This window comes from Myotis nattereri (assembly GCF_964212035.1).
Source record: "Myotis nattereri genome assembly, chromosome: 17".
In the NCBI taxonomy this organism is placed as follows: Eukaryota; Metazoa; Chordata; class Mammalia; order Chiroptera; family Vespertilionidae; genus Myotis; species Myotis nattereri.
The window spans coordinates 40,916,809-40,935,403 of NC_138092.1; positions in this window are offsets into that span (position 1 = coordinate 40,916,809).

An 18,595-nucleotide genomic window follows, 5' to 3' on the forward strand; every position below is an offset into this window, starting at 1 on the left:
GATGTAACAGTTCACCTAATTGCTGATGAGACAATAAGAACATTGTAATCAGGATGGAGAGAAGGTAGGTCAAAAAGAAATACAAGGAATCTGGACACAGATCTTACATTTCTCACAAGAATTAACTCAAAATGGATTATAAACTTATGTGAAAATCCAAGATTATAAAACTTGGAGAAGATGACATAGGAGAAAATCTAGGTAACTTTGGATATGGTGATAACATTTTAGATAACAGTATCAAAGGTACAACCCATGACAGAAAGAATTAATAAGCTAGACTTCATTAAAATTAAAAACTTCTGCTTTGTGTAAGACAGTGTTAAGAGAAAGAAGATTGGGAGAAATTATTTTGCAAAATACACATCTGATAAAAGTCTATGATCCAAAATATACAAAGAATTCTTAAAATTTAACAGTAAGAAAATGAACAACTTAATAATGAAGATTTGAACAGACAGATACTCAAAGAAGATATACAGAATGCAAATCTATACTAATAAAAGGGTAATATGCAAATTAACCCTCACTCCGTGACGAAGATGGTGGTGCCCATAGCCACAAAGATGGCAGCACCTATAGCCACAACGATGGCGGTGCCGGCCGGAGCCACGGAGCCGGCTGGAGCGGGCGGGACACTTGCCTTCCTTTGGGTGGGATGCTTGGCTTTCTTCGTCGCCCAGTGACAAAGGAAGCCAAGCCTCCCACAAGCCCTGACTGGCTGCCAAGGGCCAGCCTCTGGGCGGTGGCCACGGAGCAGGCTGGAATGGGCGGGAGGTGGCTCCAGCCTGGAGCGAAGGCAGGAGGCGGCGCCAGAGTGAAGGCCTGGGTCCCAGGTGCCAGAGGGAAACTGGTGCCGACAGCCAGGGGAAGGAAGGCCTATTCTTGCATGGATCTTCATGCATTGGGCCTCTAGTGAGGCTATAAAAGATGCTCCACACCATAGGTAATCATGGAACTGCATATTAAAACAATAGTGAGATACCTCCACATACCTATTAGAATGGACTAAATCCAGAACACTGACAGCACCAGAGAGCAACAGGAACTAACATTCATTGCTGCTGGATGAAAATGGTATAGGCAATTTGGAAGACAGTTTGGCAGTTTCTTATAAAACTATTGTATTGTTACCAGACATACTAGCAATTATGCTCCTTGGAATTAACCCAAAGGAGTTGAAAACTTACGTCCACGGACAAACCTACACAGATGTTTATAACATCTTTATTCAAAATTCCCAATGCTTGAAAGCAGTAAACATGTCATTCAGTAGGTAAATGAACTATGATATATCTAGACAATATAGTATTATCCAGTGTTAATAAGAAATGAGCTACTGAGCCATGAGAAGACATGGAATTTTCTTAAATGCACATTGCTAAGTGAAAGAAGCCAATCTAGAAAGCGTGAACAGTGTATGATTCCAACTCTATATAAAAGTTTTTGGGAAGAGGACAAATTAAATTTGGATTTAGACAGACATACCATTGACTGTATTCTCTAGGTAGCTCCAGAGATGTGACTCTGAACCTCAGAAAATACATCAGAGCTGGAAATATGCCAAACTTCTAAGAATATGAGTGGCAGTTAACAACTTGAGAGTTGAAGAGATAATCCAGGAAATGGGTCTGAGGAAAACAGTGAATTAGGAATGAACCTTGAGATGCAACTGGTATTAAGGTTCTGGCAAAAAAATAAAAACTTGAAAGAGTCAAAAAAGGAATGGTGGGAGACGAGGGCATATAAATTAAATAGTCACTTAAGGTACATAGTAGTGATTGTATAGTAATTTATTTTTCCAAATAATTTTTATCAGAAATTTTACTTCTCAAGTTGAATATAGGAGAAGCAAGGTGCCAGTTCTTACAGTTTTTACTCCTTTTTAAAAATTAGCAAACTGATAACTTCTTCATAATCTCCTTCATAGGTTCTTTTTATTTAGTGCAATCATAAATGATAATATCATCTTCATTGTGCTTTCTACATCATTCCTAAATTGTTTCCTGTATCCTAATTGTTTCCATTTCTTTTATAAATTGCTTACACAAATCATTCTCCTTAGTATCAAGATTTGCAAAACCAACTCTGTAGTGAACATTTTCATCAACAAATTTCATAAACTTCTTCTGGTTCATCTCTGTCAATAGCCACAGCATTAATACAGTTACCAAAATCCAAAATTAAAATTACCATTGGCCTTTCTTGACCTTCAGTCCCTACATCCAGCCAGTCATCAAAGTCTATTTCTTTTCCCTCCTACCTTTCAAGTCTTTCCACTGTTTTCATTCCATCAATGCCTTTCAGATTAGGATACCAATTTTCTTCCATAAACCATTATACAACCATTTCCTGATTCTGCTTTTAGTCTTTCCCCTTAGTTAGTCCATTGTCAACACTGCAGATAATTGGAGCATTGTCATCCACCCCTTGCTTAAAGCCTCCCCATTGTGCTGCCTAGGCCCTCGATAAATGCCAAAGCTCTTTTAGGGCATATATGGCTCTTCAAGATGTGGTAACTCTTAGTCCATATTCATAACTTACCTCTTAACCATATTTTATGTTCCTATCAGGTGAAGCATATGTGGATCCCTGAACAAATATGTTAGTTCTGGGCTTTCCATTCTATTTGATTGTCATACCCCTGGTTTTTTCCGTTTTGTAATTTCCATCACGTACACACACATACATGCACACACACACACATTCTGGTAGTGGATGTGATACCATTGTAATAACTTGGTTATTAATCAGCAGGAAAGGAGTAAAGGGAAGGCCAGATAATACAGGCATGACATGTGTACAACTTTGCCAGGAAGCTTCAGTTTAACACTCTCCATGTCTGGTTCCCACAGAGCCTGGAGAAGGGACTGAACATGCCCAATAAGGTCTGAGTGACCTGGGAAAGTGCTTGCCTGTCAATCATACCTGGAAACAGGGCATTGGCCAGAGTAGGCCTGGAGGCATGGGCAACGCAAGCACAGGAAGATTTGATATTTACACTCCTGAACAAAGGAGTCCCCTCCCTCCTCCCTTGGCCCTCTTGGCCCTCTTGTGCTCCTGACTCTTGTTGCAGGTGGTGTACTCCTTTACATGTGCCTGTGGACCCCATCCAATGGACTAATGGACTTTAGCCTGATGCTACATCCGACCCTGCTCCATTATGGAATGGAAACTCTGGGCGCTGTCTTTGCTTTTAGCTATATTGAAGGCCTGGCTCTTCATTTTCCAGGACTGGTTTAAGGGAAATGGGGCTTTTAAAACCAAGGGATATAATTTCATGGGGATAAACCTTCCTACCACATCTCGTTCTCCTGTGAGTCTTAGAAAATTCTTTTTCTCAAGATATCTCAAGAAACCCACTCCCAACTTTACCATGACTCTGTAACTGACATGATGCTTTAACCTAGAGTCATTTAACTTAGAATATTGTTGTGTGACCTATTTTCAGTGTTCTGACATACCAGACCTGGCTATACTAATCTCATTCCCTGTCCTTCATCCTCAACAAACCCATTTTAAACAATTTTTAAAGAGTTGTAGAGGTAGATTGAGAAACATGTGATGATTACACTGACTTCTTACTTAATGACTCAAGGTAGTTAAACTATTAACAAAAAAAAACTGCAAATACACCTTTTGAAACAATTACAGAACTATATAATTTCTTTATGGTGAAGCTTGATTATATTTTAGCAACTGCCTTATTTGCCCACTGTCTAAAGACTTGTCGATCTTCTCATTTCTACCTTGGACATTATTTTTTAGCTCTCCTTTTAATTGTCAATTTTATAGTAATATTGTTTCAAGTATATATGACTAGACTGGAAATGATTTTTTAAAAAGTGGTTCTACCCTGGCTGCTGTGGCCCAGTTGGTTGGAACATTTTCCCATGCACCAAAAGGTGACAGGTTCAATTTCCAGTCACAGTACATACCCAGGTTGCTGGTTTGATCCCCCATGAGGGTAGGTGCAGGAGGCAACTGATCAATGTTTCTCTCTCACTTTGATGTTTCTCTTCCTCTCTCCTTCTCCCTTCCTCTTTCTCTCTAAAATCAATAAAAACATATCTTTAAAAAGTGTGTTTTTTTTTCTATTTGCCTTTGTGCTTGGCTTAATTATGTTTATGTATATGCCAGTAGTTGCTTAAAATACACTTGTTGGCCCTAGCCGATTTTGCTCAGTCTTTAGAGCATCAGCCCACAGTTTGAAGGGTTGTGGGTTCGATTCTCTGTCAAGGGCACGTACCTGGGTTGCAGGTTTGATTTCCTGACCCCGGTCAGGATGCAAGCGAGAGGCAATCAATCGATGTGTTTCTCTTACGTTGATGTTTCTCTTTCCCTCTTCTCCCTCCTTCCCACTCTCTCTAGAAATAGATGGAAAAAATATCCTCAGGTGAGGATTGAAAAATATATACACTTGTTGGAATAATATGTGAAATAGTTCATTGTGAAATAGTTCATTATTAGGCAGATCGTGCTTAAAAACAGTTAACACAGTTAAGATCTTGGAAAGTTTCCAATGTCCAGTGATAAATGGACATGATGAAAATGGAAATGAAATTGTCCAATGATCTTATTGTAATGTGGCAAGGCAGTGTTTCCAAAAGCATAGTTCCCAGGCCAGCAAAACTATAATTTACATTCAGTTAAATTCACCAACTTTCAGTCCAGCATGTTTTGACAAATGTAACAGTCGTAGAAAATACTACTACAATCAAGACATGGGATAGTTCCATCATTTCAGTGAATTCTGCTGTGTCCCTTTATGTGGTTTCCTCACCAACCTCAATCTCTAAAACCATGGATCTTTCTGTCACCATAGTTTACCTTTTCTAGAATTTCTCATCCTTGGAATCAAATAGTATGTAATCTTTTTGTGTCTCACTTCTTTCACTTTGCATAATGCTCTCAAGATTCCTTCATGGCTGCATGTATTAGTAGTTCCTGTTTGTTAATTGCTGAGTAGTAGTATACTGTATGAATATACCACAACTTGTTTATCCATTCACGAGTCCATAGACATTTGGTTTAGTTCATGTTTTGGCTACTGTGGAAAAAGTTGGTATATTTGCATACATTTTGTGTGCATATGTTTTAAGCTTTCATGCTTAAATACCTAGAAATGTAGTGGCCAGCTTACATATTAGGTATATATTCAACATTTTTAAGAAACTGACAAACTTTTCAAAAATAAGCTTTACTATTTTGTATTTTCATCTGAGAGTCCCAGCTGTTCCACATCCTCACCAACTCTTGTTAATTTTAGCCATTGTAGTGGGTATAGTGAAAAGTTCAATTTCCCTGTCTATATTCCATGTGCTTATTGGCCATTTGTGATTATTTTTTTTTTTTTTTTTTTTTTAGTGAAGTGCTCAAATCCATGGTCCATTTTTTATCGGGGCATCTTTTTTTTTTTTTTATTGTTGTACTCTAATAGTTCTTTATATATTCTGGAAACAAGTTCTTTATCAGATATGTGTTGAGCAAATTCTCTCCCTCATTTATTTTCTTAAGGGTGTTTTTCAGAGAGCAGATTTTAATCTTTTTTTTTCAACCCTTTCTGGTGTTGAGCTGGGTCTGAGTTTGTTGATTTAGTTCCCATAGGTGACCCAGGAGACCCACATCCTCTAATGGTGGACTGAAGCCACATTGTCCTCAAGGTGAGGGCCAACATGCTGGAGTGTTTCTCAATGTTCCCACTACCCCTTCACCTCTCAGTAGGCTCACCCACCTCCTGTGCCACCCAGGGGGCTGTGCCACCTTCCTACCCCCCAGTGACAGTCAGCCGTTAGTTCTTTGACGTAAGACTCAAGATCTGGTGCACATGTGTATTCCCTGTGCCTGCAGGATGCCTTACGCTGTGTCGCCGCTGGCTGATGGGGTGGGGAAGGTTTTCTGCCCTTTCCTTCCACAGAGGCAGCCCATGTGCACTGGGGGTCGGGGGCAGGAGCCTTTTTTATCCTTCCCCCAGGGGCAGGGGCTGCTTCTCTTCAAGCATTGTTAGGTGGGCAGTGGACTGCTTTCTTACCCTTCTCCAAGAGCAGGTAACTTTCCCTTTTTTCCAAGAAGCATCAACCTCCAAGAGGCTTTCAAGCCTGCAGATTTAGTGGCCTCTGACCTCTCCTTGGAACTCGCAGGGCCAGTTTGAATTGGGCTTCCTTTGGTCCACCTGTGCCACTCCCCAACCTTGGCAGGTCTTGCCCACCTGCACCACCAACTCTCTCCAGTTCTGCCTTGCCCCACCTTCCTCCCAGGCTCCTGTGGAGCTGCACAAACCGGTGGCAGTGGGTGTGGACTCCCTTGGGTCTTAGGCTCTAGGGATTCTACATTCTCATGTGTGCCAACACTCAGCCTTTAAGACACTGCTTAACCTTTTATATTTTTTTTCTTACTTTTATGATTGACTTCTCCTCCTTTCCCTCATCGAGGTACTTGTCATGTTTTGGAATTCAAATCACTTGATTGATTTGTGACCTCTGGTCTCTGATAGGACCCCCAAATTATGATTTTGGTGACTATGTACATTTTTCCTTAGAGTAGGAGGGACAGTCTCATGTGGCTATTTATATCCTCAGTCCCATTTTCCTTAAACAAGTATCTCCTTTAAAACAGAAAAAATCTTCAAATTTTATATCTTGTAGCCGACGACCTATATTTCTCACCCCCTCATGACTGTATTTAAAAAAAAAACCCAAAACATTTTAGGGAGATTCAGTTTAAAAAGTTCGTAAAAATCTAGCAAACAATGTAGCTTCCATAGCATGTCAAGTACTATGTTTAAGCAAACTAACCCTACTTATATGGTCTTCCCATTTCAGAACATAAAATCATCTTTGTTAAATTAAATTTTGTTAGTACTTCTACAGATCATTAGATTGAAATATAAGAGTACAGGAAAGAGTTCAATCAAAAGTAGATGATTATACTTCATCTTTACAATCAAACATCATCCGGTATTGTTGGGTAAATATAAACAATAGAAAAATATATGGCTCCAATATTCATATTGATCAAAGATGTAAACTTTTTTAAAAAGTTTTTTATTGGTTTCAAAGAGAGGAAAGGAGAGGGAGAAACATTAATGATGAAAGAGAATCCTAGATTGGCTGCCTCCTGCATGCCGCCTACTGGGGATCCAGCCTGCAACCCAGGCATGTGCCCTGCTCAGGAATGGAACCATGACCTTAGGGTTCATGAGTTGATACTCAACCACTGAGTCAAACTGTCTGTGCGAGATGTACACTTTTTAAAAGAAAGTTTATTCATGTATCTTAGGACGAAAGGAACACATTTCAAAGAGGAGCTGCAAAATTTGCAGAACTAAAGATGTGCTAAAGTAAAATATTCTTTAGAATTAAAAATCAGACTGTCTCTAGAAACAATGTAAATATGAACTAATAAATGCAAATTTTATATCTATAATCCATTCAAGATTTGGAGTTTTGGTTTGGGGAATATTCAAATGTTTAATTAAGAAAGAAAATTTTCAAACATTAGCTTTTTTTAAAATAACTATTTCTATTTCATTTGGCAACAGAAAACATATTTTCCTTTTTACCTAGCAGCTAAATCTGGTTTCCAAACTTTATTTCAGAGAATTATTTTAGGCAATAATTTCTGTAACTTTTAAATTCTTTTCATGAAAAAGTCTCAATTCAAGCCTAGAAAAATCCTTCTAGATTTAGGTTTTACATATAAATCCTAATGGATATCTCTAAGCGTTTGAATGGTCAACTTGAATCCCATAGCTCTTAGTTTAAAGATGATTGTCTTCTTTTATGGAAATGATTATGTCTCTCAAACTTGAATGAAATTATAGCTTGGTAATTTATTGAAAGATAAAAGTAATTAAACATACAAATTTTACCTGTAGGTTGTAAGAAGTATTTGAGTTCACTACATTTCCATCGTGTCAAAGTAGAAACTATATTTCAAACTAGATACATTCCTTAAATGACATTTTTAAAAAGTCCATGTATGTATGACTTCTCATAAACTCTTCTTTTCACTTAGTCATTAAAATAGTGAGAGGTTAAACATAATGCCCCAAATAAAGTTTTACATATTGAATGAAAAACAATTTCTCACTTAGAGCTTTCATAATATTTATGAAATATACTTTTAAAGAGGATGCTTTTATGTATTTTGTTTTGCATGTTGCTTTCCTTAAAACACTAAATTTAAATTGCATTTAACAAGTTTTGACCAAATTTTAAATTCTCAACCAGTTATAACTGTTAGTGAGAATTGATATTATAACATAGTATTATCTCTAATATTCATTAGGTTTGTTTCTATTATTCATCCATTATAGGAAAATTCTACCTTGAAGTTTCTTAGGTAGGATTCCTATTCTTATTTTCTTCATCCAATTAGAATTCCTAATATGTTAACCTCCTTATTTTATTCACTCTTAATTTTCAATAGAAATTTTGACAATAAGTTAATTATGTCCATAGGATGCTAATATCAGACAATGCTGTAGAAAAGAAAGATGAAGGAGAGAGTGAGAGTAAGAATGAGAGAGAGAGGGAGAGATCCAGTTATATCAAAACATTCTCTATAAGCATATGTAAAACTATCTTTATTTCTGATTGTTTAGAACTAAAACCATGCTTCTTGAATTTATTTTGACTTTAAGACTCCATTTACTTGATATTTAAAATGTGAATAGATTTATGTTATTCAGGGATTTTTAATACATTTAATTTTTATATTCTTACAAGTCCAGTCATGTTGTGACAAATAGAATTTCTTTCCATTTAAAGGCTGAATAATACTTCACTGTATGTATGTACCACATGTTCTTTACCCATTCATCTATTGATAGACCTGGAAGACATTATGCTAAGTAAATTAAGTCATTCACAGAACAAGTACTGTGTGATTCCTCTAATATGAGTAAAGGTTTAGAAGTAGGTAATAGAATGGTGATTAACAAGGATGGAGTAGGCAGATATGGGAGTTGTTCAATGTGTGTAAAGTTGCAGTTACACAAGATGAATACACTCCACAGATCTGCTGTACAACATAATGCCTATAGTTAACAATAGCATATTATATCATTTAAAATTGGCTAAGAGGGTAGGTCACATATTTTTTAAAATATTTTTTTTATTGCTTTCAGAAAGGAAGGAAGAAAGAAAAAGGTAGAAATATCAATGATGAGAGAGTTATTATCGCTGCCTACTGCAGGACCCCGCAACCTGGGTATGTGCCCTGACCAGGAATTGAACCCTGACCTCCTGGTTCATAGGTCAGTGCTCAACCATTAAGCCATGCCGGCTAGGTATAGATCACATATTAAGTGTTTTTACCACAAAAGACAAACAAACAAAAAAACAACAAAGAGATCTAAGGCGATGGATATGTTTATTACCTGGACTGTGTTGATGGTAACTTGAGTGTAAACTAACCAATTGTATACATTAATTATGTGCAGTGTTTTGCATGCCAGTTATATCTTATAAAGCTAAAAAAAATAAGTTACTTAGACTCTGGAACACCCACTGTATACCTATCACAATGTGAATATTAGACCAGAGGCTTTGAGATTTGTTATTCTCAATTTCTCAGAAACATGTTAATGCAATTCCTTGATTAAGGTTTTTATAAGGAAAACAAGCCATTGGCTATCATTTGTTTAACCAGCACTTATTAATTACTTCCAGTGGGCTGGAGGTACAGGCATGGATCTGAGGCCCTGAAATATATTCAGAAAAAAAATGCAGTTATCAGAGCAGACGGGTTATTTCTCTGAGCCTTGAATTGACATTTGATGAAATAAAGTCTCTATCTGGTCTTGGACTAGCTGAATTCATTAAATCCAATTAGTCTCTCCCAGTGGACTGAAGCTTCTATTATGTATGATTTATTTTTGTACATAGTCCCTGAACCATTTTTGTATAGTGATTCTTATATCTTGACTTACTGAATGTACTATAGCAAAGTCTAGGATCCCTTTGGTCAAGCCTGGCCTGGATAATAACTCCAATTATTAGCTCTTTCCTGTGACTTCCTTACCCCACCAGGACTGTGGAGGAATCCTGGACTAAGACTCTGCTCCTTTACATAATGACCTTTTTATTTTATTTATTACTAGAGGCCTGGTGCACGAATTTGTGCATAGATGGGGTCTGGCTGGCCTGCGCCAATCGTGCCAGGCCAGTCAGGGGGAGGGGACATGGGAGGTTGGCTGGCTGGCCCCACCCCTGATTGTAGTCAGGGGGGTACCCTTTGGGCATGGGGCTGGCTGGAGGGAGGGTCACCGGGCAATTGGTGGGCCAGCCCTGCCCCCTAGTTGAACTCTGGTTGAACTCCTGGTCAAGGGGACAATTTGCATATTACCCTTTTATTATATAGGATTATTTTTAAATATATTTTTATTGATTTCAGAGAAGAAGGTAGAGGGAGAGAGAGATAGAAACATCAATGATGAGAGACAGTCATTGATTGGCTGCCTCCTGCACACCCCTACTGGGGATCAAGCCCACAACCCGGGCATGTACCCTGACCGGGAATCGAACCCTGATTTCCTGGTTCACAGGTCAGTGCTCAACCACTGAGAACACCAGCCATTTTATCTTTCTTTTCAAAATGGAAAATAAGATCTTACAGTCAATAATAAGGCAAACACAATAATATTGATTGGAATATGTACCTGCAGCTAGTTCAGAGAGGGCTTAGTGACAAGAAGTGGAAGTGTATTTCATGTGATCTGGGTGAACATTCTTGGGGAGAAAATCTATTTCAGAGCCTAGAAAGTTGTCAGAGGTGTCTTAACCAAAAAGTAGGAAAAGAATAAATAATGTTGTAGAACTGTTAAATCAATATAAAACTATTCCATTTGCTTATTTAATAAATTTTTCAAACAATCCCTCAGGGTTCACTAGACCATGGCATTTTTTTGTCATTTTCATATATATTGCATTACTTTTTTAAAAAAAAATAAAAGTTAACTGTTGGTTAATGGCCTGTGAAGGAAAATCTGAACACTCCAGCCTTACCCCTGCCACCCACAGAAGCGGAAAACATTTGGATATTTTCTCTATTTTTTTCCTTCAGAGCTTTTAATGTGGTTACTTCATCTTTGACTTACATCTTAAATAATTTTTCACAGCAGAATTACTTTGTGAAGTTCTGATTTTGGAAGAAGGAAAAGCCCTGTTATTTCAGTAGGTATTGACTTCCACATAAATCTTCTGTATGTAAAGGCTTGAATCAGAATGTCATAGATTCAAAGTACAACAACATTAACAGTTAATTTATTCATTAAAAATGCTTAGCCAGTCATTACTGAGATTTTTCTATGCTAGACAGGGGCAGCCCTAGGCTTCTGGAGCTTGAAGCTCATGCTGTTTGGGTTGCCTTTATAAGATAAAGGGTGCACCCTAGTTGGTTTGGCTCAGTGGATAGAGCGTCAGCCTGTGGACCGAAGGGTCCTGAGTTTGATTACAGTCAAGGGCACATGCCAGGGTTGTGGGCTGGATTCCCAGTAGGGGGCCTGCAGGAGGCAGCCAATCAATGATTCTTTCTCATCATTGGTGTTTTCATCTTTCTCTCCTCCCTTCCTCTCTAAAAGCAATAAAAATATATTTTAAAAAAAGATAAAGGATGTAAAAATATGACTGCTAAATTCAACATAAGAGGAAATGTTATATCTTGAATAAAAGTTATATTACAATAAAGCCAAAAAATTACTCATGCCTCAAACATTACAGAATCAAAGATACAACATTTTATGTATTAGTTAATTGGATAACACACCTCTATAATAATATTCTTATACTTTTAACTGCATGCACTCTGAAAGTATCTTTATATAGCAGTTATTTTATAATATCATTTCAGTAGAGAAAAGGATATATGTTTATTTTTTTCTTCCAGCCTGGTGCAACAGTTCTTTTAAATCATCCTCAATAATTTAGAAAGGTTTATTTGAGCCTCAGAAATCATTCTTAATAATTTTGTAGATAATGTTATAATTGTTGTCAAAGAAACCCCAATTAGGTTTCTTTCACATATATCCCACTAAACCCAGACTAAATGTCTTTCAACTCAAGTTCCATTAGGAAAATTAAAAAAAATATAGCCACAACTTGGCCAAAAAAGTGTAATGGAGAAGTCAGACTGAGACGAGGCAGTGTTCTTAACCAAATGTAGTTAAAATATCTTCGTTTTGAAAATTTTACAGAAAAATATGAATGTGTGGACACATTGTTAGGGCCCTTTCCATTGCTCCTCCAGCGCCATGAATACAAGTATAGGCAGGAGAACAGCATCCTTGTCTTTTTCCAAATTAAAGAGAGTTGACTATTTCAGCAGTACATGACACGGTATAGAAGTTTTCATAGATATTATGTATCAGAATAAGAAAGCTCCCTTCTATTTCCAGTTTGTTTATATTTTTTATCATAAATGGATCTCATATAAAACTGGGGAAAACTTCATTCCCTGTGGCTATTAGCCCAGTTTTATAGATATACTAGAGGCCTGGTGCATGAAATTCGTGCACTGGGGGGCAGGGGGTCCCTCAGCCCGGCCTGCACCCTCTTACAGTCTGGGACCCCACTGGGGATGTCCAACTGCCGGCTTAGGCCCTCTCCTAAGCCAGCAGTCGGACATCCCCTGAGGGGTCCTTAGCACTGCTACGGAGGCAGGAGAGGCTCCTGCCACCGCCACTGCGCTCACCAGCCATGAGCCCGGCTTCTGACTGAGTGGAGCTCCCCCTGTGGGAATGCACTGACCACCAGGGGGGCAGCTCCTGCGTTGAACATCTGCCCTCTCGTGGTCAGTGTGCATCAGAGTGACTTGTCATTCCGCCATTCGGTCTATTTGCATATTAGGGTTTTATTATATAGGATAATTTGCATATAACATTGTGTATGTTTAAGTTGTAATGTAATGATTAGATACATGTACATGTTGTGAAATGATTACCAAAATAATAACAGTAGTTAACACATCCATCACCTCAGGCAGTTCCCATTTTTGTGGGTGGCGAGAACATTTAAGATCTAGTCTCGTAGCAATTCAAGTATTTCATAGTTTTGTTAACTGTAGTCACCAGAAAATAAGTTAGTAATAACATGAAGTCCTTTTTATAGCTGCACTGCCCCCAGAGTTAGTGCAAGCAGAGTAGGCTGATGCTACAAGCCAGCAGTATATTGAACCTATGCAGCGAGCTTGCTGATGGGAAGGCACCTTTGCTTGTTCCCAAGCCTGGGAGTTTTTTCTGGGGCTGCACTGCCACTCCTCACATTAATGCTCTCTGTCTCTTCCTGGGTCTCCTTCTCCTTTGCTAGGCTGCCACTGCTCTCTCTCTAACTCTTCTTTTTAATGTGTTTTTTCTCATCTAGGATTTGTCAAAGCTCTCTTACAGCTCCCTGCAGAAAGGTGGACCTGAGCAATGAGAGTGTCAGTGTGAAGGAGTGTCTGAGAATGAGACTGAGGGAAGGTTTTTATTTGGCTTTGAAGGCTGGGGTGTTAGTCACTGGATGGTGGTAAGGCAGACATTAGGAATAAAGATCTTCTAACTAAGAGACTTGCTGGAACAGCCAGTGGTGTTGTTTTTGGAACTTGTGCATCCTCATAGGGTAACTCTGAAATCAGTTTGTTTTTGATCTTATACTGGAACACAGGGGTCTGAAGCAGCTGGTATTAAACAATGTTAAGCTTTTGACTCTGTACTCCAAGCTATTCCAAGGTCTGTTTTGTAAATCCAAAAATGCTTTTAGGGACTTTCTAAAACCAGGGTCACCTCCCTTTGTTTCTTTCTCTTTTTTTTCTTTTTTCTTTTTGGCCAAAAAGAATTATAAATTTTATTTTGAATACTTTTAGCAATAATAATTCCAGAGTCAATAATTTCAGTTTTAAAAATATAAAAGATATTTTCACAATACATTAAATTATCAAAAAACAAGCATTTCTTTAATTTTGCCAATAATATATACATGTAATATACATTGTAATTACAAAATTTTTCAAAATCTGAAGCTGAAGGAAACTTTAACTAGAAGCAGTCCCTTTGTTTCCTCACACTTTACTGGCCTAAAGCATTTCCAGAAGCATTGAAATTATAGCCTTTCCATAAAGTAATTAAATTCTTAGCATCGGTGTCCCTCTCCTCCAGGCTCTGTTAGGGACATAAAATGTATGCTGCCCTATTGGAAGGCAGAATCACAAGAGTGAGATTCTTTGGTTTAAAGTCACACAGTTAACTTTATGTGATATTATGAAATGGGTTTTATTCTCTTTATTATTCTCAACATTCAGTTGAGGAAACTAATGCTTATGGATGGTCAGTAACTTGCGTAAGGTGTGACGTAGGGGTATGATATCTTTGATGTTAGAGCTGTGATTTGTTGAGAACTTCCTCTATTCTTTCATTTCTCCTGGCTTTTCAATATTTTTAATAGATAAATCATACCATGGATTTTTGCTCATGTCTTCTTCAGGGCAAAACTGCAATTAATAATAATTCTGAAGTGTGAAAGTCTTCAGCATAAAATGCTTCCAGGAGTAAACTCTCCTACCTTTTGCCTTGGGGGAAGAAGTGACCCGTAGTTTGTCCTGTTGTAAGGGGCTGATGAGACTTCTGCCTAGATATCCACTCTCCTCACCCAGGATCTGTCTCTGTTGTACTCCAAGGCTTGAAAGAAACTCGGACCAGCCCCTGTGTCTGTAAAGTCGGTTGCAACAGGACTTCACTAAATGTTGACATTGTTGATTGGCATGCTGCTGGAACCTGATTTCTTAGCATGTGTTCCCAGCACATCTGAGTGTAACATGCAAGTGTAATATATTTTCAGACAGAACACAACCAGCTAGCTTATGAGGAACACACTTGGAGTCCAGTGAATGTCTTAGAATTTTGTTATTGTTCCAATAAGATTTCCTTCAGATCTACTTGATACTAACATGGGTATCTAGATGTCTATTATGTGTGTGTGTGTGTGTGTGTGTGTGTGTGTGTGTGTGTGAGAGAGAGAGAGAGAGAGAGAGAGAGAGAGAGAGAGAGAGATTTGTTGCTGATAGAGGGAAATAATCTCTTCATTACAGGAGGAAAATGGAAGTCTAACATGTGGGAGGCATCTTTCTTACTAACATTGATCACCTCTCATAGCATCACTTCAGCCAACCAGGGTTGAGGATAAAGTGAAGGTCACACAGCACAGGGTTCCTATTCTGCTATCTATACTAATAATAGAGGAATATGCAAATTATATGGGACACCGTCACAATAACAGTAATGACCAAACAGCAGGCTGTGTGGGGTGACCAGGCAGGCAGAGGGGTTAGCGAGGGATGACCAAACGACTGAACAGCAGGATGCATGGGGCAACCAGGCCAGCAGGGGGGCAGTTGGGGACAACCAGGCCGGTGGGGGGCGGGGCAGTAAGGGGTGACGAGGACAGCAGGCGGGGGGGCGGGGGGCAGTTGGAGGCGATCAAGCCAGCAGGTGGGGCAGTTAGGGGTGATCAGGCTGGCAGGGGGGACAGTTAGGGGCGATCAGGCAGGCAGGAAAGTAAGCAGTTAGGAGCCAGCGGTCCCAAATTGTGAAAGGGATGTCTGACTGCCGGTTTAGGTCCAATCCTGGGATCGGGCCTAAACTGGCAGCCGGACATCCCCTGAAGGATCCCAGATTGGAGAGGGTGCAGGCTGGGCTGAGGGCCTCCCCCCATGCACAAATTTCGTGCACCGGGCCTCTAGTACTTACATAATCACAGTTACCCTTTACAAAAACTTCATGAACAGATATTTTAATAATCATCTTACAAAGCAGGACACTGTTTTTTTTAAATATATTTTATTGATTTTTTACAGAGAGAAGGGAGAGAGATAGAGAGTTAGAAACATCGATGAGAGAGAAACATCGACCAGCCGCCTCCTGCACATCCCCCACTGGGGAAGTGCCCGCAACCCAGGTACATGCCCTTGACCGGAATCGAACCCGGGACCCCTCAGTCCGCAGGCCGACGCTCTATCCACTGAGCCAAACCGGTTTTGGCTACAAAGCAGGACACTGTTTTAAGAGAACAATTAATTTGTCAGAGGTAGTACAACTAAAAATTGAATTTGGAGTTGTGTACAGTTAGATTAAGTAAACTGGCCAAAGTTGGTGTGCTAGGGTTGACTTTGGAATCAATCTAGGTCAGTATAAATCCCAACACTAGGTTTATGTCCATAATACTCTGCCTCCCCTTCTATGTATTTTAAGACGTGTTACCACATGGCTTCTTTCACACCACTGTGCTTATTGGAATCCAAGTGTTGTAGGGTTTCTTTTCTCTATAATGTTTAGTAATGACTCATACTAACCTAGCAATTATGTGAAAATATAAGCATCAGAAGCCCAAAATTAATGGAAGTAAATGTTTTTTTCCAGATAAATTCATATTTGTTTAGTCATTTTTGTTTAGGTCAAATAACTTTCTTCTATGCTGATTTTCCTGGGTTGCAATGCCCTGTATTATCTCTTATCATACCTTCAATTTCTCTGGAAGTTCCCACATGTCCAAATCTGTTTACCAGGTAATAATGAGATTTACAGACCACAGAGAAAGGGAAACATCTACTCTACTCTCACTGATGGTGTGAATCAGTTCCTGGGACATAGCAGCTAATCAAGGGCCTATTGAATCTTAAAATGAATAATTTAAATCACTATATAAAATGAATCACGATCTTGAAATTCTCTGTTAACGCTCGAGATTGAATGAAAGGCTCTGCTGTCTTTAGTCATATCTAACGGTGGCTTTTTCTTATTTTGAAAAGTCAGGCAGATAATATTGTTAAAATTTAGTCCCTCATGAGTGGATTTACCATGTAAATATGTGGCTCATGTAAACATTGTTTTTAGCTTAAAAAAAATATTGAGGAGTTCACTGTTTCCAATTGGAAAACAGAGCCAAACAAATGGACATTGGGAAAAAGATTATACAACACACAGCGTTCCCTTCAGCTGGCTCTTCCGTGTACTCATTACAGCCATTATATTTACAGAACAATTAAAGGAAGGAAAATGATCGTCAGCAAACTGTCTAGACACTTGCCATCTCTCATTGAATCCAAGAGATGTGATTATTACTGTCATTACCTAAGAGGCAAGAAAATAACCTGAAGTTTACACATGTTTACAAAATCATGGCTTGCCTTACCTAGTAAGTAAAGAATTAATTATTATTGTCTAGTAGATACAAAAGTATGTCACTCGCAAGTTAACTGTCATTTTCTGCCTGCCTGCATCAAAGCAATCCGTGTACACAGCTTGGTGCTAGTTCCATGTTTCTCCTAATAGTAAAGCAAAGGTCACAGGGCCCCGGCCCTAGAGAATCCGGTTCAGCAAACCCGAGTCTGCGCTGGAGCATTTGTAATCACCGTTTCTAAAAAGTTCCTAAGTGTTGCTGGTGCTGCTGGTCTGGGGTCTACATTTGGGTAACCACTGTCTTAAGCTGTGAGGAAACTGTTAAGAAATAAATTATCATTTCCAAATAAATATTTAGTAATTTCTCAGAGAAATAGTACTGCTTCCACATTTTCAAGTAGCTGCTTCATTTTGCACGATAGTGCAGAAGACGTCCTACACCTTCTCGAATTTATGCCAGAAATCCTTACACCTGGATGGGGTCTTTAACCTGAAGAAGAGAGGATCATGAGAAACGAGGTCTCCGGATATCACGGAGCAGAGAGAATGGACTGTTTGTGTTGTACCACAAGCAGAACTATAATAAATAAAGAGAGATTAAGAGGAGTCGGATTCTGGCATCCATGCACTGGCTGACCTCGTGGTGTGGGTTTTCTGCCTGTAGGAATATTCAGTCAGCACCTGAATGACCATCTTGCAGAACAGTCATTGAGACTAACCTCCTTCTTACTTTCAAATATGAGTCGATACGTTTTGATAAGTCATGTAGAATTTTTAAAAATGTAGGTGAGAAGTTCAGCATCTAGAGAAATAAACTCTTCATGCACTTACACCCCATTTATAAGAAGTGTTTAGACCAGGGGTGGGCAAACTTTTTGACTCGAGGGCCACAATGGGTTCTTAAACTGGACTGGAGGGCCGGAACAAAAGCATGGATGGAAAGTTTGTGTGAACTAATATAAATTCAAAGTAAACATCATTACATACAAGGGTACGGTCTTTTTTTTTTTTAGTTTTATTCATTTCAAACGGGCCGGATCCGGCCCGCGGGCCGTAGTTTGCCCACCCCTGGTTTAGACACTCAGATGTCCCACACGATGCCTCCTCCCAGGACTAAGGCACTCATTTCCCCAGCTGCTGGGGGTGCTGGTGGCTGACAGCTCTCAGCCAAGTCAGAAAGTCTTCTTAAGGCAGGGGTAGGCAAACTTTTTGACTCGAGGGCCACAATGGGTTCTTAAACTGGACCGGAGGGCCGGAATAAAAGCATGGATGGAGTGTTTGTGTGAACTAATATAAATTCAAAGTAAACATCATTACATAAAAGGGTACGGTCTTTTTTTTCAATAGTTTTATTCATTTCAAACCAGCCGGATCCGGCCCGTGGGCCGGAGTTTGCCCACGGCTGGATTAAGGTCTTGTCTGAGCACAAGAGGAGCATGGCCCAGC